The 20,612-nt window shown below is 38.3% G+C and overlaps 1 protein-coding gene across 3 annotated transcripts in view; it reads left to right on the top strand.

Moving 5' to 3' along the window:
- The first annotated feature begins 650 nt into the window (after window positions 1–650).
- PDE4D (phosphodiesterase 4D) overlaps window positions 651–20,612 on the top strand; it is a 586,247-nt gene continuing 566,285 nt past the window's right edge. The window contains exon 1 of one of the 3 annotated variants that reach the window (XM_054053511.1): window positions 651–669. The gene's annotated coding sequence lies outside the window, so the exon portion shown is untranslated. Of the gene's footprint in view, window positions 670–7,323; window positions 7,509–16,872; window positions 16,890–20,612 lie in introns of those variants that run through there. The other 2 variants (XM_054053509.1, XM_054053510.1) reach the window with 2 other exon arrangements.

Raw genomic sequence — 20,612 nt, 5'->3', positions numbered from 1 at the left:
TGGATAGGCTGCAACTTGAGAGAAGAATGAATTTGGCAGAAAAGTGACTTAAACCATGACTGCACTTTCAGGGTATTGCTTGCTATACGCAGAGCAATAGAGAAGAGAGCATGAAAATGAGAGCCAGCATGGTTTTCACTGTCACAGGCTTATATGATTTGGTCATGGTCTAGAGATGACACTGACAGTTCTCAAAAAACTGTTTCATGTTCTTAAGACAATTTCAGTTGGCATTTTGCAACCAAAAATGTGACCTGTTCTGCTTGTAACTTGATTGCTTAATATTTCCCACCAGAAGAAAACTCTTCCTCTTAAATTTCTAGTGCTCCTGTTCACAACAGTTGTTTGAGAAAAAGAATACCAGGGCTGAAAGGATTGTTTTGTTTAAGAATATTTTTTTTCTTTTCTCTACTCAGACAAATCCTATACAGGTCTAGCTGAGCCATCCAAAGTATTAAATTGCCAGATTTTTTTTTCTGAGAAGAAAGGAAAAGGCAATGTGCTAAAATAACTGCACTCAGCTGGGCTCACACTGCTGCTACCAGAGTGACAGCTGCTGCTTCGCTAAGAACATCTGAGACTGCCAGAGGGGCTGAGAGGGAAGACTGGGGCAAGAGTCCAGCCCCACACAGATTGATCACTGCCATTGAACTTGTGCTCCTCAAAAAGGTAAAGTGTGGGCTGTTTCCCCCCCCCCGCTTCTGCCTTGACATTTTAACTTTAATTTCTTCCTGACAGCTTTGTGCTTCTCCCTTTCCTCTGCCCGAGACTTAGTGGGGCTCTCACAAAGTGCTTGGGGATTTTCTGCTGTTCATATCACTCTGCATGGATCTTCTGATTCATGGCACCTCTGGGAATTGCACTAGCAGGAAACATTCTGGTTTATTCTTTCCCACTCCGTTTGTACCTGACTCTGTTTATGCAACAAATAAACAACAAATATTTTGAATATTTCTACTTTTTCTGACATGGGAACAAAGAAAGAAAAGCCTGATGCTCTCAGATTACGATAGAGAGAGAGAAAGGGAGGGTTCATTCTTCACTACTCATTCTCACTCGACAGCCAATTCTTGGTCCCAGTGATCAATCCACACAAAGAGGCTACCAAGTTCCTGGGCTTGTCAATAATGTCTTTGAATAGTAACAATATGCTTCAGTTCTTAGTTTGCTGTGTGGGCTAGCAACTATCAGCACCTCCCAACCATCACTGGAGGTTTAGAGTGGCATATATAATCCGTACTCTTTTTGCCAGTATGAACCTAGGAAGCATATCACCTTTCCTCCTCCCAAGAAAAGCCTCACCTGCAAATCCTGTCTGAAATATTACACTGTTTCTGAAATCCAGTATTCAGAAGTTGGAAATGCCAGGTTTTATAGTTTAACAGATAGTTTCTAAGACAATTGCTGTCTGTTCTCAAAGAATTCCAAACTTTCTTACTGTTAGGACTGAATGCATCAATTTTGAGAGCAAATGTAGAGCTGTCTTTATAAAAATTTCTAGTGCTTAAGGTCTCAATGCAAACAAGTTCTTCTAATACAATCAGACTTTTCTAGGAGCAAGAAAATGGAAGCTTTTAGGTCTTCTGCAGCTGGATGCTTACTAAGTTTATTGACAGGGTTGCAAACACATTGAGTCTGCTAGGTGCTGAGCTTCAGTCAGATGCTCTCTTAGATTATCTGGCATGTGTTTGAGCACAAGGTTTATCATTCTTTTAAAGACATGCTGTCTTAGGCTCTTGGAGACATTTTCATTATTCCTGACCAGATGTTAGCAGTTACCACAGAGAAAAGGAGTCCTTTACTATGAAATTAGTTCTTTAGATTGTCGGTTTCTCTTTCATTTCTTCATCTGAATTTCTTAGCTCTTAGTGGGAAAGAAAGAATATGTGCAAGTGAAAGCATCTTTTAACGTACTTGACTCCCGTGATCCTCTCGATTGGATCAAGCTTCCTGTGTATCTGTGACAGTCTATAAATTCCTCTTTAGCTAGTTGCTAAGACTTGTAATGATGTCCCCGTATCTTCTGCTGTTTCTGGAATAATTCTATTACCTTTCTCCTTTCATGGACCAGCCTGTGTGGGTGAATGGTTTTCCCTGGTCTTCAGCCACTTCTTAGTCTAAATGTGACTGCTTTCCAGTGGACTGATGGGATTTAACTATCTTTCATTAGTGCTGGTCTGGGATATAGGTAATACATCTTTGATATCCTAATGTTGATTCCACATATGCAGGATGCTCAGTCATACAGGAGCAATTTATATAACCTCACTGCTTCACCAGTAGTTTATAAGTTGTAACCTCCTGCAGTATATAGTGATGGAGATGGGTATCTTGTGGCTTATATCCTGCAGTAAGGCTTGGAAGACAGGATTCCATTCCAGAGTCACTGATCATGGGAAAAATTGCCTAATCTTGTGAGTCCCGTGGTATGTGTTAAACTGAGATGAATTCTCTATTTTTTAATAAGTGCAGTGTACAGTGTAGATTTTTCCTTTCTATGTGAAATGAGTCCTAGATCTCAGTCAAAACTTCCAGGCTTTATTAAAAGGAAGTTTCTCCCTAAACAACCCATATAGCTCACTTTCAAATTTTGGATACTGGACTGTATTAATTTTCAGGCTGACACTGCAACTGTTCTATTTAAAAAAAAATCAACGGTGGGTACTTTTTCTAGGTACTGAAATAAGAATGTATAATCAATATCGTTAGCCTGCAAGTTCTTTAGAGTCTTGAAGCATCTCCATCCTCAGCACAGTACAAGCACATGCAGAGTATAGCATAATTTTCTGCTAACTTGCATACTAAGGTGTGCAAGTAATACAGCCAGACTGTGCAAACTGTTTTCCCTCCACGCAGAAATGATTAGGCATGACAGATACTCATATTTCTTTTATATTGAAGTTGCCAGTTAACAGCATTTGGTAGCAAGTTTAGTACTAGCTGATCTTGTTTATGTGTGTCTGAACCAGTAGTACAGATGAACCCTTGGGTTCCTAAATTAATATAGGTTGGTAGGATTCTCCCCTCTCCCCCCCCCCCCCAGTCTACTATGCATACACTCCGTTTCTTCGTCTTGTGTTTTGTAGCTGTCTAATGTAACTTGAACTAGTGGCTGCTCTTGTTTACAGTAAGCAGGAGTTTCACATTCTCTTACATACTGTTTGGCTAAGTCATTATATAATTCCATGCTGGATGAGGTCCTTCTTCTGACGTAGGATGTGTATTCATGGATCATATGTTCCATTCCTGGCATACTTTCCATGTTTCGTTGTGTGCTGTTCAAAAGGTTTCCTTCAAAAAACTGTCATACGGAGTACAATTATCTTCTACGATCTAGTATTTGTTGGCATTGCTGCTGTATAAAATAAAATCAGCAGCAGAAGACTTGAAAAACTTGTTTGTTAAACTATTGCGTGTTTGTTTATATCTCAAGTCATTCAACACACAGTGCTTGTTTCCTAATATTATCAGAGAAACCTTATTCTTCATGTAACGTTCGCAGGCGGATTACGCCTGCTGATTAATCAGATAAGTAAACAGTCAGAATTTCTCTTGTAGCCTGCAGATCGCAGCTTCTGTTGTTCATATCTACTGTTCTCAATGCTATCCTAGTGTGTACAATTTCCCTGCTTTTTTTAGAGCTAGATATGACAGCAATATGCCTTTCTTTGCCTATATTTTGTGTATGTGAATTGCAAGGGGTGATTTTGTAAATGTTGCTTGCACCATTAGTCCATATAGAAAAATTTTTAACAATCATCTCTGTATGAACTTTATGGATTGCAAGTAATCCCAGGAAAGCTATGGACAAATACATTCTGCAGGATCAAATAAATCTGCAAATGTTTCAGCTAGTGTATGTCTGGTCATATACAAGACATTCTTGGAATTGCAGGGATAAAGGAACGTGAAATGTAAGGGATGAGTACCATAATCCACAATGAGGTTGAATGTACGTTGAGAAAATTGAAATATATTGGAATATAACTTAATCTTGCATTCTTGCTTTGACAACCAATTGCCACTGACAGCAGTAGCCCTTTTTTCACGGAACCCAACTTAGTCAAAGAGAGATGCAGAAGGAAATGCCTCCCATTAGCACCTTTCCATAGAGCCAACTGCAACTACCAAGCTGCCTCTCTTAGACCTAGACTGTGCTCGCCTCTCCCAGTCAGTTAAACGTTCAGAGCCTACTATTGCCCAGACACCTTCATGTATGAAAATGGGATTCCCCTTCAGTCTGCCAGAAAGACTAACCTTCAGGCAGAGAAGTGCTGAAGTTCCTGCTTGATGTGTTTTCCTTTTAAGCTGTATGCAGTGTTTAAAAAGTTTTCGGCGAAGAGAAGTACTTAATATATTGACAAAGTGAATCATTTGTGGGTGAGCCTTTTCAAAAAAAACTTGTCACTGCCACAGGAATGCATTTCTTTTAAGGTTGCTCATTTTATTAGTAGATGTGAAGTTGATACCAGCGTGGCAGACCCAGAAACACAATAAATCAGGGAGCTGGAAAAAAGAGCCTAGTACAGAAGGAATGAATTACATGCAGAAAACTCCTATTATGGAGATGAATAATTTAACAAGATACAAAGAAATAAAATGCCAGAGATATGATATCTTAAGTACTGAAGGATTAACTGTATCACTTCACCTCAGACATTCCAGTTAGTCAGCGAAGGCTTTCCTTAACTACAGATCTTGATTCGGTAAGATATTTGTTTTTAAATGTAATTACAGCAAACTGGCAATGTGTTACTGTCCACTGGATGTGTCCACTGAATGTGTTGTGACAATGTATATCTCCTGTGCAGGTGGAAATGGTAACAGCTAATGGTCTTCATGGTCTTAAGAAGGAAAATCAGAGACTGCTGCTCTTTGAGGGTGTAGCCGAGAGTTGTGGCAAGTTTCTTTGTTCAGAGGACTAGAGCTAGCACCTTCATATTTTCATTCAGAAAGTCATAAAAAGAAGCAAAATGCGGAAAAGGGATGGTTTTGGAAGGGACATGGAGGAAGCACGCTCCGTCCTACCTGCAGAGCCTGTCATAGTCTCAGTGGATGGTGGGGTGGAAGGGAAGACTATGGATCCTATCTTGGGGGGAAAGGCAACTCACTAGTTGAATTAGTCTGACAAAACCACCTTGTGTATGTGTATATATTTTCATTTACCCCTTCCATTAGCAAATGCTCTTCTTTGGAGGAGGCAATTGCTTCGTTATGATGAAAACAAACCAGCTGGTAACTGCATTATTTTCCTGATGTTATGGAATTGGGAAGATGAAACTGAAATTTATAGTGATTCTCCTTTCCGTTTGGAGACTAGGTTCGCAAAGTTAATGAACTCAAGTTCCAGATCTGTGAAGCCATCATGTTTCCAGTATTTGTCAAATAGCGTATGCACTGGGGATGAGATTGCCAATGGATATATATAACTGAAGATTTTGTATGCATCCTGTAGGTACAGCTAGAGTATTTCCAAATTTCCAGGTTAAATTGTATAGTATTATCTCTTTTAATATGGATATTTTTAATTTTTATTTTTATGTATGATGTCAATTCCATTTGCTCCCTTGGATGGGAAACACTCTTCTTTCAAGGTGGCTGCTGCAGAATCTTTGAATAAAGCTACTCTTTTTATTTGTTGCTCAGAAATCTGTTGGCCATTGAGAATTTCTTCTAATTAACAGAAACAAGATAACTGAATATCACTTTGAGTATCTGTTATAAACAGTTGACTTTCAGCACAATTGTTTTTTTTTCTTTTTGCATAGTAATTTTTCATCAAGAGCCATTTAAAAGGATGCAACACTGAAATAGGTCATGATTACTACACGTAGCGATAGACTGGAGACCTGGGGAGGAGATTGCTTAGCTATGCAAAAAGACCTGATTCGTGAGATTAAAGGCTTCCATTTTTCTAATTTAAGTAATGATGCTCAGCAGGATGAGGTGGTCCAGATGGTCATCTGCAGCTACTAACTGTCTTCTGGGAAAGTATCTAAAGCTGCAAAATATCTGTAGAAGCTGTTGAATATGAGTGTCATGACAGCAAATAATAAAGCAGGTTTTACAAAATACATTTTGCCAGGGAGAGTTCAGAAGTGATTAAGGCATGGATCACAAAGAGAAGGAGAAAAGGTAAGGAATGTGAAGAATAACCACATATAAAAAGGATTTAAACGTAAAGCAACAAAGCTTACATGATTTCTACGCTTGTAATATCCATGTTAACACACCTCAGAGTATCTATGTTTTCATTCTGTATTTCTAGGCTTCTGTATGAACAGGCTAACAACTCTTTTCAAAACCTGTAGCTTTTTTGTGTATTAACATTTCTTTTTTTTTTTTTTTTTTTGAATAAACAGAAATTTATCAACACAGAGAATTCAGTGGTAACAGAGGCAGTTCTGTAAGGTCAAAATTTCTTATCTTGCCAGATTCCTATGTATTTTTTTACTAGACAAAACAAAGAATTTTATTTTATATTTTTTTATAAAATAAATCAGAATAGAGAACAAAATGTTTTCTGTTAGCTTGGTGCAATTCAGAAAAGTTATTTAGCAGAAAACATAAAAGCTATGTTAGTTTTAAATTGGTTGAACCCACATTTCAAAACCATGGCATTTCCCAGGAAGGACAACTTTGGCTCCATATGCTCTAGTGTGCAAATCCTAGTCTGTTCCAGATTGTTTGAAGTGTTTCTTTTTTGATTATTAAATGAAGGCATGCTTTCTTGTTCCTCTTCTTGTCTGTGTCCTAGATGATGGTCTTTTAAATCTTAAATGCTGGGACTATGCAGATGGCTTTCCACAAAGGGCTGCACATTAATGCACTGAACAGCCACCTGTGATCTGGAAAAAAAACCCTCACTCCAATCATATTTTACAGAAGGATGTTTCAAATTAAGCAGTAACAATATATTTAAATTAAGAGCAGGAAAGGACAGAGACAATTGCATAGAAAATATAAATCCTGTTTGTGTAGCTTTCTGTCAATAATGTGAAAAAATCACTACTAAGGAGGATGACAGTCTTCTGAAATATTTTGGGGATGTTGTGAATGCTTGACTATAGTACGAGCCATATAACTGCAATGGAAGATCTGCTTTTTGGTTGAAATTTATTCTGTTGTTTCAACTGTGTAGCTGTGATTTTTATTTTTCTTCTTTTTTTCTCCCCCCCTCTCCTTGTGACATGCTTCCCTCTCTCTACACAGAAAGCAATCCTAGATAAGCAGATTAATATGTGGGATAGCTGCTCTTCATTGTTCTGTGAGGCTCTTCCAGCTTTTCATAGCCAGTAGAACTTGTTAGGAGGAGCTAAATGATTGGTTGTTTCCTGGGCTCCGTTTCATAAATTTTAGCCCAGCATGCAGAAGCATGATTCCTACAGTTGCAGTAATCCAGAGGCCTGTCAGTTCCTGACTTTATGCATGTTTATTCTTACTCGTTTTATAATATTGCACTGGAATTTCCTGTCTTAGATAGCTTGCTATTGCATCTTCAGGACTCTGTGAGTAATTTTGACTTTTTCAACTCCACTAATTACATACTGTAAATAAGAATGCTTGTATTTAGGAAGTAGTTCATTAGTAGTCAAGATTTAAGATTCTGTGCTTTAGGAGATCAGGTACAGTTAACTTTGTAGCTCTTCTCTTGGTAGGTTTAAAATAACTTCACAATGTTGCATGTTGTCAGTGCATCAGGGGTTCATTCTTTTCTGAAATGGGCTGTTTGATCCCATATTTTTTGTTATTCTGTAATAAAGTATAGTGATGCTACATTACATCTCATTTATGCCTGGTCACAACTTAGAGAGTGTCTTATATTTTCATAAAATTTGTATATTATATCTTAGCAATTGGGGCAGAACTGTTGAAGAAATGCACACAATTCTTAGCTTGAGGTATAATGAAGAACCCCCACCCTTTTTACACTTTCCCATTGCATCTTCTCTAATTAAGAACAGACAGACCAGTAAAAAGCAGGTCACTGTTAACATCTAGTATTTTAAACATCAGCAAAGCTTAATTAGCAACACCCCCAGCTCCCTCTGATTCTTTTTATGGGGCTATGATGCTTTCCTTAATTTGTAGAGGGGTTTTTTTAGCAAGTAAAATGCCAGCATGTTAGAGTTCACATGTTTAAAAACAAATTCTACTCACAGTGAATTAGAAACCAGTAAGAAATGCTGTTCAGGATCTGCGGTTTAATCAGATGGAGTTACCACAGTGACTCCCTTGCCAGTTTCCTGAGATGGTTGGGTGTTACCTCTGTGCAACCCAGGTTTAAAATAATAGAGCAGCAGCAGATTGAAATCAGAAATTAGAAAGCTACTAAGCTAGTGCTCTACACCTCTCCAGTAAATGCTGTGAGGTCATACTCATTGCTATAAATGCACTAGTTCATGCAAAATACTTTCCATGTTTCTTGTTTTTCCACTGGAAACATTTCATTGTGTGGTGTGGTGTAACACAGCTAGCATTTGTGGGTAAATAACTTGGGATATACCAAGAAGTACATACTTTCTGCTAGCAGGATAAAAGCCTGTGTTGTTTCTTATTAGCTTTCCTTCTCGAAGCCATTACTTTTCATAGGGAATCATCTGAGCAAATTATTTTAAAATAGTAAATATTCTTCAGACAGCTAACTTTCTCTTTCTAATAAACGTAGCTTCTGGGACTATAAAGTGCCCTTGTGGAATTTCTGTAAAAATCTTTTTTTGCTAGAAAAGAAATTATTTTTTGAACCTGTAATAGAAAATAAGAATGTAATTTTAGCAATATTGCTGCTTACACATCTCACATTGTAATACGTAGAATCATGCAAGATTAAAGTGACCATCACAAAATGAAAGTCAATACTATGGTGATAGTGTCTAAAGTATTTTTGTTAGTTGTGGGTCACCAAGCTAAACTGTTTGATTCCTTTAATTGGCTTTATGAATGTAAACAAAAATGTGTTCTGTTCATACAATATTTGAAATAGCTTTTGCAGGCTTTACCTTAGTGGTCAAGTACAGTAAATAGGTACACTATTATAGATGTAATACAAAACCTAAACCACAGTGAAATTAACTTGACTGAGGTGCTATGCATTAAGTTAGGAAAGTGAATTGTAGTGTAAACTATTAGTTTCCATGACATTTCCGAAATAAGAAATACAAAGTAGTTCTCTTAAATGTGAAAAGCTGGTTTCAGCATAGTTTCTCTGATGTATACGAAGCACAAGGAAATAACTTGGTGAGACATTAAACATAAATCATGTCTCATTTGAATGAAAGTTATCTCCGCTGTGACTTTTTTAAAATATAGTCAGGTTGTTTAGCTCTGAACATTGCTATTTTACTTCTCCTGCGCTCAACAAAACAGTGAGACTATGGAAAAATACTTGCAAATTTAAGTGAGTTTCTTGGTGCTGTATTTGCTGTGATCTTAAGGGGAGTAATGTGGGAAACTGGTCCTGTGCCATAGCTGAGTGCATGAACTGTTTCAATACCGTTAATACTATGTTTTCTGGAACTGAAAGTGTATTGATGCAGAATTCTATAGGTGATATTTAGAATTTAACATACTGCAAGCAATGCCTACAAGCTGGATCAAAGTCCTATTGTGCTGGATGCTGTTCAAACAAGTAGTAAAAGGCAGTTCCTGCCCTTACGAGATTATAAACTAAACAGGATGGTAGGCACAGGATGGAAATACACACAATTTAAACATAACCTTAGGCAAGTCAGAGCAGGTCAGCAGCCAAAGAGGGAATGAAATCCTGGAACAGATCTGCAATGTGATGTTGTATTAGAGGTAGCTGTAGCAAAAAGCTGAGGAAGTAAAAGTCCATATTAGGACACCTATTTGATTCCAGAGGCAGTATATAGGTGCATCATGCTAAGGCTAATTAGGGCAGAACTACCTTGCACTGAACACTTTACTGCTTCTTTTATAGATATTCCCTTAATTCATAATTCAGTGCCTCCTTGACTATACAGACGCTGCCTGAAAGAAACTTTTTGTCTCCAAATAAATTAAATAACTCTTTCAATATTTTACATCCACTCTAGGAAGTCTATATAGCTGTTTTTTTTCAGAACTTTTTGAAAAGCCTTCCCCAGTTGTTTTGTAGGGAGTCTCAGATCTGCATCCTTGTTTAAAATACGCCAGAGGCTTTTCTCTATAAACGCAATGGAGCTTAACTTTGCAGGGAAGACAACCCGTTATAGCTTTTTATACAGCACCTACCTTGAGTCCTGCTGGCAGCGTTGTATGTATTGGAGTTTGGCCAAAGCAGATAAAATTCATGTGTGATTGTCTCATTAGATGTGAGATTGATACAAAGAAATGCTTTAAATATTTTGAAAGAGCTTATAAAAGGAACTGAACTTCCCTTTAAACTTTAAGGTCTGATGCTTTGCTAGTGAATTTTCAATGCGAGTTCAGGTATGCACGTCAGCAACATAATTTATATGAAACTCCAACATATTTTGGAGAATATTTCTGTAAACATTTTGCTTACAAATATGGAAAGCATGTCTGCTCAGTACAGCACTAGAGTACTGGCTGCAGTGTGTCCTGCTTTGTCACTGTATGATGTTCTCCTGATGGGCAGTCTGTAGGGAGCCATTTGCAGCTGGTAGAAGCATTTCTTCCACTAGTGTACCTGTGTCCCAGACATCAGTCGTGTGAAGAAATCCCCATCCCAGAACACTAACAAAATAAATGAGGAGCCCACCTTTGCCACTGGACACATCTTAAACCTGTAGAAGTGGTCGGTTCTTCATGCAGACAACAGGCAGGAGCGGTCCTACAAAACCCAAGAAGGGCATAAGTAGGGCAGTTAGATGTTGCCTTTGCTTCTGCTAATTAATTCATGGTAGCCTTGGGAATTAAGTACAGGTCAATATTAGCACAGAATCTTGACAGGGCCTTCTGTTGCTATGTAATATTATTTGAATGATAACATTAATTGACTTCAGTGTGGCACTGCTTATCTTGTAAATAAATTTTACTATATACCTTGGGTTTACAGATCTAAAATAATTTGGTTTCACAGAAGAATGCATCTATGTTACTGCATTGTTATGGTTTTATTTTATAATCTTTCTTTAAAAACAGAACTTAACTTACAACCAGAAATTAATTTCTCTCAGCCTAATACTGAACTTTTTATCCTCTCATTTATAGTGGTCAATTTAAATTTCTGAATTAACTATGTGCTATACTGAGACTATTCCAGAGCTTGAAAAATAAAAAATTAGGTTAAGATAAAAAAATATATATTTTTTCCTTTCTTTTTAAATGAGCAGACTTGTTCTTTCTTCCTAGTTGATCATTATGAGTTAAAGCAGCCTGGGGAAAAAGTGAAAAATGAGGACAATAATGTATTATATCCTCTTGAAACAGTATAAATATATATCTGTGATGTCTATGTGTTCTGGTAGATCACTCTGCAGACTGAAAGGTGTGGAGTGCGAGAGGCAAAGAAAGAGAAAGAAATCTAGAGGAAAACACCAAATGAATTCCATTCACTTTTGGAGATAGGAGGAAACCAAGGGGAATAAGTAGGAATGCTGAAGAAAAAAACCATATCTGTTGAAATGAATATCTCTAAAGCACCTTAAAATATGGGTTTAACTTTTAAAAAAAGTATGTGATGAAATTTGGTCCAGAACGGAAAAGAAAAACCCTCCAATTCATACTATTAATGAAGCAGCTTTTGGCTTGCTTGTGTAATTTTGTCTTTGCGGTTACTTTCTGTGATTATTTGTGCAGCGAACATGCTGATACTAAAATATGCGTCAAAGATGCATGTGTGGGTGTTCAGAGCAGGTGAACATTTACATTTGTATTTATGTAGAAAAGGCCTCAAGCAAAAACCATACCGGTTGTTCACATGTATTTGTGTTCTCAGGATCAAGGATAGGGTTGCTTTGGTTTTGTTGTGTTGAGATTTGATTTTTTTTTGCATCTGAAAAAAGCAATACTCTGTTCCTGTGTTACAGCTTGCTTTCCTTGAATGAAAGTTTTGCTATCCAAAGTAGAACACAGATGTATTTAAATTTCCAGGCAGTAACACAAATATTATCCCCAAGTAGCATAGTTCCTGGCTCACATACAGAGAACATGCTGTTCCTTCAGGGGCTTGCTGGAACCTGCTGTTCTCCGTATGAGATATGATGGTGGTTTTTTGCATTAAATAATTTGCCGGGAAATTTTACCTGTTTTTCAGTGCTAGCAAAGCTCAGCCTTGCTATAGCCTGGAATCCAAATTACAACCCATGGATAGTTTGTAAGCTTTCTTGATAGATCATATCTTAAGTACGGTCTCATTTATCTCTTCAATTCTACCAAAATAGTGCAGACAAAACCTTCTTTTAATTTTTGTGGTTGGAGGCTCTCTCAAGTAAGGACTACGAGTATATAATTTGTAGATTGCCCATATGAAATTATTCCAGTTCAGTGAGGAATTTAAAAAGATGATAAAAGGAAGAGAAACAGCTTTTTATGTGTTCTCTGTATGGAATTAGCTGTGTATACATTTGTCTGGTGTTTTTTAAGGTGTGGATGGCAAATATTTTCTTTGTGCTTTGTATGTGTTTGGAAGTGGTCTGAGGAAAAGTTAGGAGCTAAAGTGAAAGCTGGAAGGCAGCTTTATAGCCTGTGACAGAAAAGGATCTAGATGAACTAAAGGGACTCTGTTTTCTGTGTCAACTGAACTGGCAAAGTTTGAAAGCTGTTTTATATTCAGTTTCACTGGACCACCAGAATTTTGAGAACATAAGGGATGTGCACACCATGAAACAAGACTAATGGAATATATGCATGCTCATGGTTGTAGTTATCCCAAAGAGCTCTCCTATGTCTTAAGCTTTTTGTAGTTATTTTTTAAAAAAATAGCAGTACATAAATTCCTACAGGAGAGGAATACAGCTGACCTTGCTATGCTGAATTTCTATATAGGACTCAACCAGTTTTCAGTGACAGCTGTATTTCTACTGGGGTCAAAAATTTTGCAAATGTAATTACAAGTAAAAAAAAATTTGCTCATTCTGTCTTAGAATATTGTAAATATAGGTCTGTACTTAATATTAAGCTCCTCAATGTAGTTATTTCTACAACATTAAAAAATGGTGTTTTATGATATTTATGATGATAGGCCCGCAAAACAGAGTTTGTGTGTAGTTGTGTATGCATAAAAATTTACATGAACTACTAAAAGTTTAATTTTGGTGATGCTGATTTTTCTTGCTGTTTTTAAATCTTAAACATAAGATTTAATTCAATCTGTATAAAACCATGTTTTTAAAATCAACATTTAATGGTTAAGAAGTTGAAACGTAGTTTGACTATTTTTAATACTATCATCTAGGAATCCCATCCTCCCTAAGCTCTTTGAGACCTGGGCATTGATGTGGAGTGTTGTAGTTTTGTTAATTTACAGCCAAGGAGTTTGCATTGATTTCCATCCTTCTGTTTCTTCTTTCCTGCCTCATGAGTAAAGTGATATAGAAAAGAAGATAAATTTATATAAGAATGTATTTTCTACTTTCTTTACCGCCAGTAAAATTACTGTGGTGAGTGGGTATTAACACGTACAAATCATTTTGCACAGAATTTATAAAATGGAAACTGTACTTGAAACTACTCCTAAATATTGAACCAAGGGCTGGATTTTTAATATCTGCTCTTTTCAGAACACGAATACTGCGTGCAGCTTCTGGGCTCAGCGCATATGGGGGTTTGAACATCTGTGGCTCATCCATTTGTACAGATGGTAAGAGCTATGATGTCCCAGGCATTTGCAGTGCAACACGGTGTCTGGCACAAATGTGTTTGTACATCCATCTATCTTTGACCAGTAAAATGACTGCCCTTGCTTCAGCCTTTTGCTGTATCAAATTGCTATAAGAGCAGTATGTTGCTCTTGAACTTTAGGGATATAAAATCTGTTACTTGCATTTGTTGTCTCTATATGGATGCTTCCTATAAAGATATTTAATTATGAAGAGAGGGGACGCTATTAATCACTAAGTTTTTTTATAATATATTCCCACACAGTGGTTATAGCAAATGAAACAAATAACTAAGACCTGAAAAGACCAGTTATTGATATGCCATGCATTTAATTAAAATTAAAAGGTGTAGAAACATCTACCTAATGCCCCAGTAATTGGCATCATGGTGGTTTTTTTTTATTATTTAAACATCAATTTCTCTGTTTGAAAAACATCAGTTGCTCTGAATAATCTGTTTACATTTATTTTGGATGAAGCCAGCTACTCCTGATGACAATACAAATTTTGAGAACATAAACTTCAATCATTACAGCCATTTCCTGAAGCCTTCTCACAGAAATAACACTAAGGCCCTTTATCGGAACATCCAAATTGAATTGCCCTGTCATGTGCCTAGCTGTGGGAATACTGATGCATAGGAAAACCCATGGGAAGAGTCAGTCATAATACTGGAGTTCCCCAAAAATTGCTTACAAACTAATCAAATGGTACTCTTCCAGTAATTTTCCTGGCAAGAATAATAATGAAATACAGCATTTAGAATCCACAAAAAAGCAGCACTGGGAAAGAGCTCAACAGTGTAATGGGGCTACACAGCTTTTTATGTCCATGTTTGCAGTAGGAAAATACAGCAATAGTAGAAAGGAAAAAAAGGGCAGTTTTCTGTAGGGCGTTTAGCAACATGTGTTGGTGTACTTGGTCTGGCGAGAAAAGAATACGGAAAAAGTTATGGAATAGTTCTTAAGAAGATGTTAGCCAGGGAATTTCTACTTCTACTGAGAAATTTGAAGAGCATGACACTTTATGGCTTAAGACTCAATTTTTCTGGAGGTCTTGAACTAATTTTTTTCTGAAATGCTGCACATATGTACTGTTTTAATGAAAGCAGAATTGCTTACTTTCTGGTGTTATTTCCTCAAGCTTCCGATACTGAATCTTGATTCTATCTCCTAGTAAGTGCGGTTGCTGTTTAAGTGCAAAATATCTCCTTCAAAGTCTGTTACTGACATTGTAATAATATCATTATAAATAATTTCCAGTCCTGGCGAAAATTCTAAGGTTTTTAATATAATCCCTGGTTTTAGATACTCTTTATCCATCTAAACTATATTGAGCATTACTTCAAAAATTCCTCTCCTCATTAAGGATGCTTTTCATCCTAAGAAGGTTTTCATGGCTCATTTCGGTTTCCACTTTCAGAGATACTAAGCAATTTGCCATGTGTGTTGTATTAGTATTAAATTAGCCTATTCTGGAAAAATACACTTATTTTCTTCTTCAGTTATTCTCTCTGGTATCTGCTATTTCATGATCTTTCCTGATCACAATTTGCTGCAAGCTGACCACTAAAACTTAAAAATATGCTTTTCTGATGGTGAGCAAAGCCTGTGTTTCTGTTGGGATTATTTTTTTTTAACAGGTAGTTGTTTGCAAGACTACAGTGCTGGAATCCTTAATAAAGTTAGCCTTTCCCTTCCCTTCCCTTCCCTTCCCTTCCCTTCCCTTCCCTTCCCTTCCCTTCCCTTCCCTTCCCTTCCCTTCCCTTCCCTTCCCTTCCCTTCCCTTCCCTTCCCTTCCCTTCCCTTCCCTTCCCTTCCCTTCCCTTCCCTTCCCTTCCCTTCCCTTCCCTTCCCTTCCCTTCCCTTCCCTTCCCTTCCCTTCCCTTCCCTTCCCTTCCCTTCCCTTCCCTTCCCTTCCCTTCCCTTCCCTTCCCTTCCCTTCCCTTCCCTTCCCTTCCCTTCCCTTCCCTTCCCTTCCCTTCCCTTCCCTTCCCTTCCCTTCCCTTCCCTTCCCTTCCCTTCCCTTCCCTTCCCTTCCCTTCCCTTCCCTTCCCTTCCCTTCTCTTCCCTTCCCTTCCCCTGTTTTTCTCTTTCTTTTCTTTTTCTCTCTCTCTCTCTCCCTCTTTCTCCCTCTCTTTTCTTTCCATCCACACATCTTTCCCCTTTCCACACCTCACTGGTGAAAAATATTTAATATTATGTTGAACTTATACTTTCTTGCAGGAAGTTTCCTGCAGGTGGAATTCTCCTAGTATGAAATGTGATACACCAGGTATGCTCTGGAGCTCGGCATGGTGTCACCTTCCAGTACCTGGAGGGGCTACAGGGAAGGTGGGGAGGGGCTGTTCACAAAGGCCTGTAGCGATAGGACGAGGGGGGGATGAGTACTGGAGAGGGGCAGATTTAGCCTAGACATAAGGAAGAATTTCTTCACCATGAGGGTGGTGTGGCACTGGCACAGGTTGCTCAGGGAAGCTGTGGCTGCCCCATCCCTGGAGGTGTTCAAGGCCAGGTTGGATGGGGCCTTGGGCAGCCTGGTCTGGTGGGATGTCCCTGCCCATGGCAGGGGGGTTGGAACTGGATGGGCTTTAAGGTCCCGTCCAACCCAAACCATTCTATGATTCTATCATTCTATCATTCTACGATGGTGGGGATATTAAAGTGTAAAAAAAAGTATTAAAGCTTGAGACAGTGAAGGACAGAGGGACACAAACGTAGGGAAATCTTACCCGTTCTTCCTGAAGGGAATAGCCCCCTCAATGAGATCTCTTGGAAACTTGCGGCTAACCTGCTTTTTCCCTGTTGTGCTCGCTGGCACAGCCACTACCATGGCCAGAAAAGCTTTTGCAGCTCCCACGGGGATCAGTTCAAGCTTGCACCACAGCCACGTTTCGTTTGGCTTTCAGGAGCCCAGATCTATCTGCTGTGTTTACTTGTTTTGCCACTGTGCCGTCTTTTGTGTGTGTAACTTCTCTGCCCGCTTCCTACATCCACTGACCGGCTTCCTGATCAGCTCTTTGGTTGCTCAGCAAGGCAAGTCCTCCCCCACCAACAGCCCTCTGGCTGCCTAATGAAGGGCAGATTCCTGAAGAAAACCTTGCAGGTAAGAGGAATTCCTCTTCCCAGAGCTGGGACTGCAAATGCTCCACCTCTTGCAGGGGCTGCCTGACGCTCTGTCCTTTTCCTATAGGGATTTGTATGCGTGGGCTTTGACGGATTTGAGCACAGTTTGCAACTAACTCGAGTAACCCCAGGAGTACAGGTTTAGAACAACCCCCCCTTTTCTGGCTTCAGTTGCTCACAAATGCTCCAGGAGTTTTATGCAAAAAGCTGTAAGAAAACTTACAGTTAAAAACACTGAGCTGAGGCTTCACCACGGGAAGCAGTGTCTGGGCTCACCCGGGTGTTTACATTTACAGTATATCCAGATAGCAGAAAGAAACAGCAGAAAATATTCTAAAGCATGCAAGAAGTTAAGCTAATGGATTTCAGTGGAATTGACTGCTTGAAATCAGGCACCGATACAGCCCTTTGCTGTATTTGGTCAGTAACTTATTGTAGCGACCTACAATGAAAAGTGTGAAAACTTTTCCTGGCTTTGGTAGCTTGTACTGTTTTTGTATTAAATCTTATAGTTTTTGCTGTTCATCATAGGGATAATCCATGGGAAGCATCCCATGGATAATCCATTGTCAGGCTCTTTCCAAAGCATTTTGTATTCGCTTAGTTTTGTATTATTTTGCTTTATACCATTGTATATCTGACTGTTCAGTATTACATATGTAATTCTGGGTGGATAGTTACCCTCTCCTGCAGGAAAGAAAAGATTATTGTGCTGCTTCAGGGAATTAGTTGATATGCACATAAAATCAAAATTCTGTATCCATGACTCCTCAGGAAATCTAAAATAATGTCGTTTCTTGAGAGAGTTAATCTGTGAATGGACAGACTGTGAGAATATAAATACACACGTACCTACACGCATACGCTCTTTATCACCAGGTGCAATAAATCCGAGGCCACTATTGAACAACTGAGATTTACAGGTGTCACTTTGTGTGTAAAGTCTTGCTGACACACACATTAAATATTTTAAAGTGTGCTGTACTCTGTGATAATCAGACATTCATTAATGACTGAATTAAAGGACAGCTGAATTGAGAGGCAAATCCTGTAATTACAATAGAATGACAATTTATAGTAATTTATTGGTTTTATTATTATTCCTTTTCTTTCCCTAGCTGGCACTTAAACTCATTTTCTCATCATTCAGATTTGTAAGTGATCAACTGTCAAACAGTAATTTTGGAATTCAATTACACTTTTATTAATGAAATTCAGTGAAATATCTTATATAAGACCATGTTAATCATCAAATTGCAAATAGCCCATTTTAAAAGCAGCATAGCACTAAAAGCATTTGTGATATCAATCCGTTCACAAAATGGTATTTTAACTTGATAACTCTAAAACCCATAGATTTAAACGAAGCCAATTTTACGGCAAGAATTTGCATGGCTTTAAATTTGAAGGAGGTAGAAATATGAACCAGCACTGGATTGTGATGTGCTGCACACCTGATCCCCACTGATTTTGGTCTATACCTTTGATATCAAAATGCAGGTCACAGAAAACAAGTAACTCTCACAAAATTTTAGAACTACTGCTGCCAGTTACTCCTGTGCAGACGATATGTCAAGGGAAAGGGAACAGAGGCAGGCAGTGGTTTCAGCTGCGTTTGATGCCTTGAGGTAGTCAGCTTTAGAGGGGCTGGAATTCTGGGTTCATTTTCAGCTTTTATGGGGGATTATTTTTTCAGCCTGGAGAAGAGAAGGCTCTGGGGAGACCTTATAGCAGCCTTTCAATATATAGAAGTGGCTGAAAAGAAAGTTGAAGAGAGACTATAACAGGGCCTGTAATGACAGAACAAAGGGCAATGGCTTCAAACTGAAAGAGGATGGGTTTAAATTAGATATTAGGAATAAATTCATTCATTGTGAGAGCGGTGAGGCATGGCAACAGTTTGCCCAGAGAAGTCATGGATGCCCTATCCCTGCAGGCTCAAGGTCAGTTTGGGCAAGCCTTTGAGGAACCTTGCCTAGTGAAAGGTGTCCCTGCCTGTGGTGAGGGAAGGGTTGCTCTAGATGATCTTTGAAGTTCCCTTTGGACTCAAATCATTCTGAAATTCTATGATTATAATCTGGTGGCTATAGTTGTCTCTGTGTCTCCACACATCTCTTTTCTTCCTGTATAACAATCCAGGCCTACCTTTTGCAGCCTATCCTGTATTTTTCTTTTTCTTTGCCAATCTATGGTATCTTCTCCCCTATCCTAAATACATTGATTCCCGTTCCTATTTATTTTCCTATTTTCCCCGAACTGTTTATTTCTGTCTTAGTCTTTCCCTTTCTACCTAGATTTTTTCACTCCCTGGCATACTGCTATGGTTACTTATACCTTAGTTCTAGCCTCATGTAAAATCAAAATTGGTCTTGTAATAGTGACCAAAATCATGGTGGCTGAGGAAACTTGTGCTGTATTTGGAACGCCAGTCGACTATGACTCCTCACCTGCAGACATGTCAACTGTTTATCCTTTCTAATCTCCACATAGTCCAGCATAACATAGATGTGCTGCTTGCAGGAGTTGAGACAGGATAGAATATGATCAGTTGATTCAAGTCTTCTAAAAACTCTGCTGCAGAGCTTGATCCCTCTAGTGCGTGTGTCATACGGTGTTTTTTCTTCTCTTCCTCTCAGAGGTTTTACTATCTAAGAATATTTACAGGGATAGCTGAAAGCACATCACTCATGTGTTTCATTTATCCAAAATCTTGTTTCATTGCCTTCTACAAATTGACTGAACTATGTGGCTAATTTGTGTTCCAAAAATTCAGTTTGAAGTAAATATCTGTTAACTGAAAAAACACTACAAACAAATGAATTTGGCAAAATGTATCAGCAACAGAAAATTGGTTCATAAGAGAAGAAGAGTAAAGGAATTTTATCTAAGTGCTGTAGCTCGAGGGTGGTTAGGGGTCCTTATGCCGTAAGCCTTGTGTAGTTGTATCCACAAGAATGACAAGACAGGCGTTGGTCTCTGATTCACAGAGTGGTAGGGAAGATTATCTCCTGATGCTGCTCAAAGACAAGATGGACAGCTTCTTGGGAATAAATCATGGCAGCAGTGGGAGGATTTCCTGCCTGGCTTCCTCCTGTAGCTGAGAGCTGGTTTACAGAGTCTCCCCTAAACCAGAATAGGCTTGTGTTTGTTGTTGTCACCTGACAAAGCATATCTGCTACCAGCATTAGCCCAGCTTGAGATGCAGCCGACCATCTGGACCCTGAATTTCCAAAGGATTCTTTCCAAATCAGGCTTAGCATTCCCCTCTGCTCCACAGTCATCTGGTTTTAATTCTGTTTCTTGGGAAATACATTGCTGATATATATATAGGGCAGATTCCACACAGCAGGAAATATTTTACTTTTAGTACAAAACTGGTTTAGAGGGCAAATTATTGTTATTTTTAATTTAAATGTTGTTTTAAAGATTTCCTAGACAAACTCAAATAAAAACATGGTTGTCCCAACTCAGATGTGAATTGAAAATTATCTTTAAAATCTTAGTTTGATATTTGAATTAATTTCATTATAAAAACACTAACAAAAATTAGATAATACTTTCCATATCCTGATTCAATATGAAGTGGATGGTGAAAGGGAAATGTACAGATAGTTTGGTTAAATGAAGACAAATTTACAAGACATATTTACAATGGTAGTTCTCTATTTTCAGCCTCTTCTTTCCAAAGAAAAGTCAGGAATGA

The sequence above is a fragment of the Cuculus canorus genome, chromosome Z (genome assembly GCF_017976375.1).
Source record: "Cuculus canorus isolate bCucCan1 chromosome Z, bCucCan1.pri, whole genome shotgun sequence".
NCBI classification, from domain to species: domain Eukaryota; kingdom Metazoa; phylum Chordata; class Aves; order Cuculiformes; family Cuculidae; genus Cuculus; species Cuculus canorus.
Note: the sequence above shows the minus strand (reverse complement) of the source record. Positions and strands in the feature narration are given on the sequence as shown.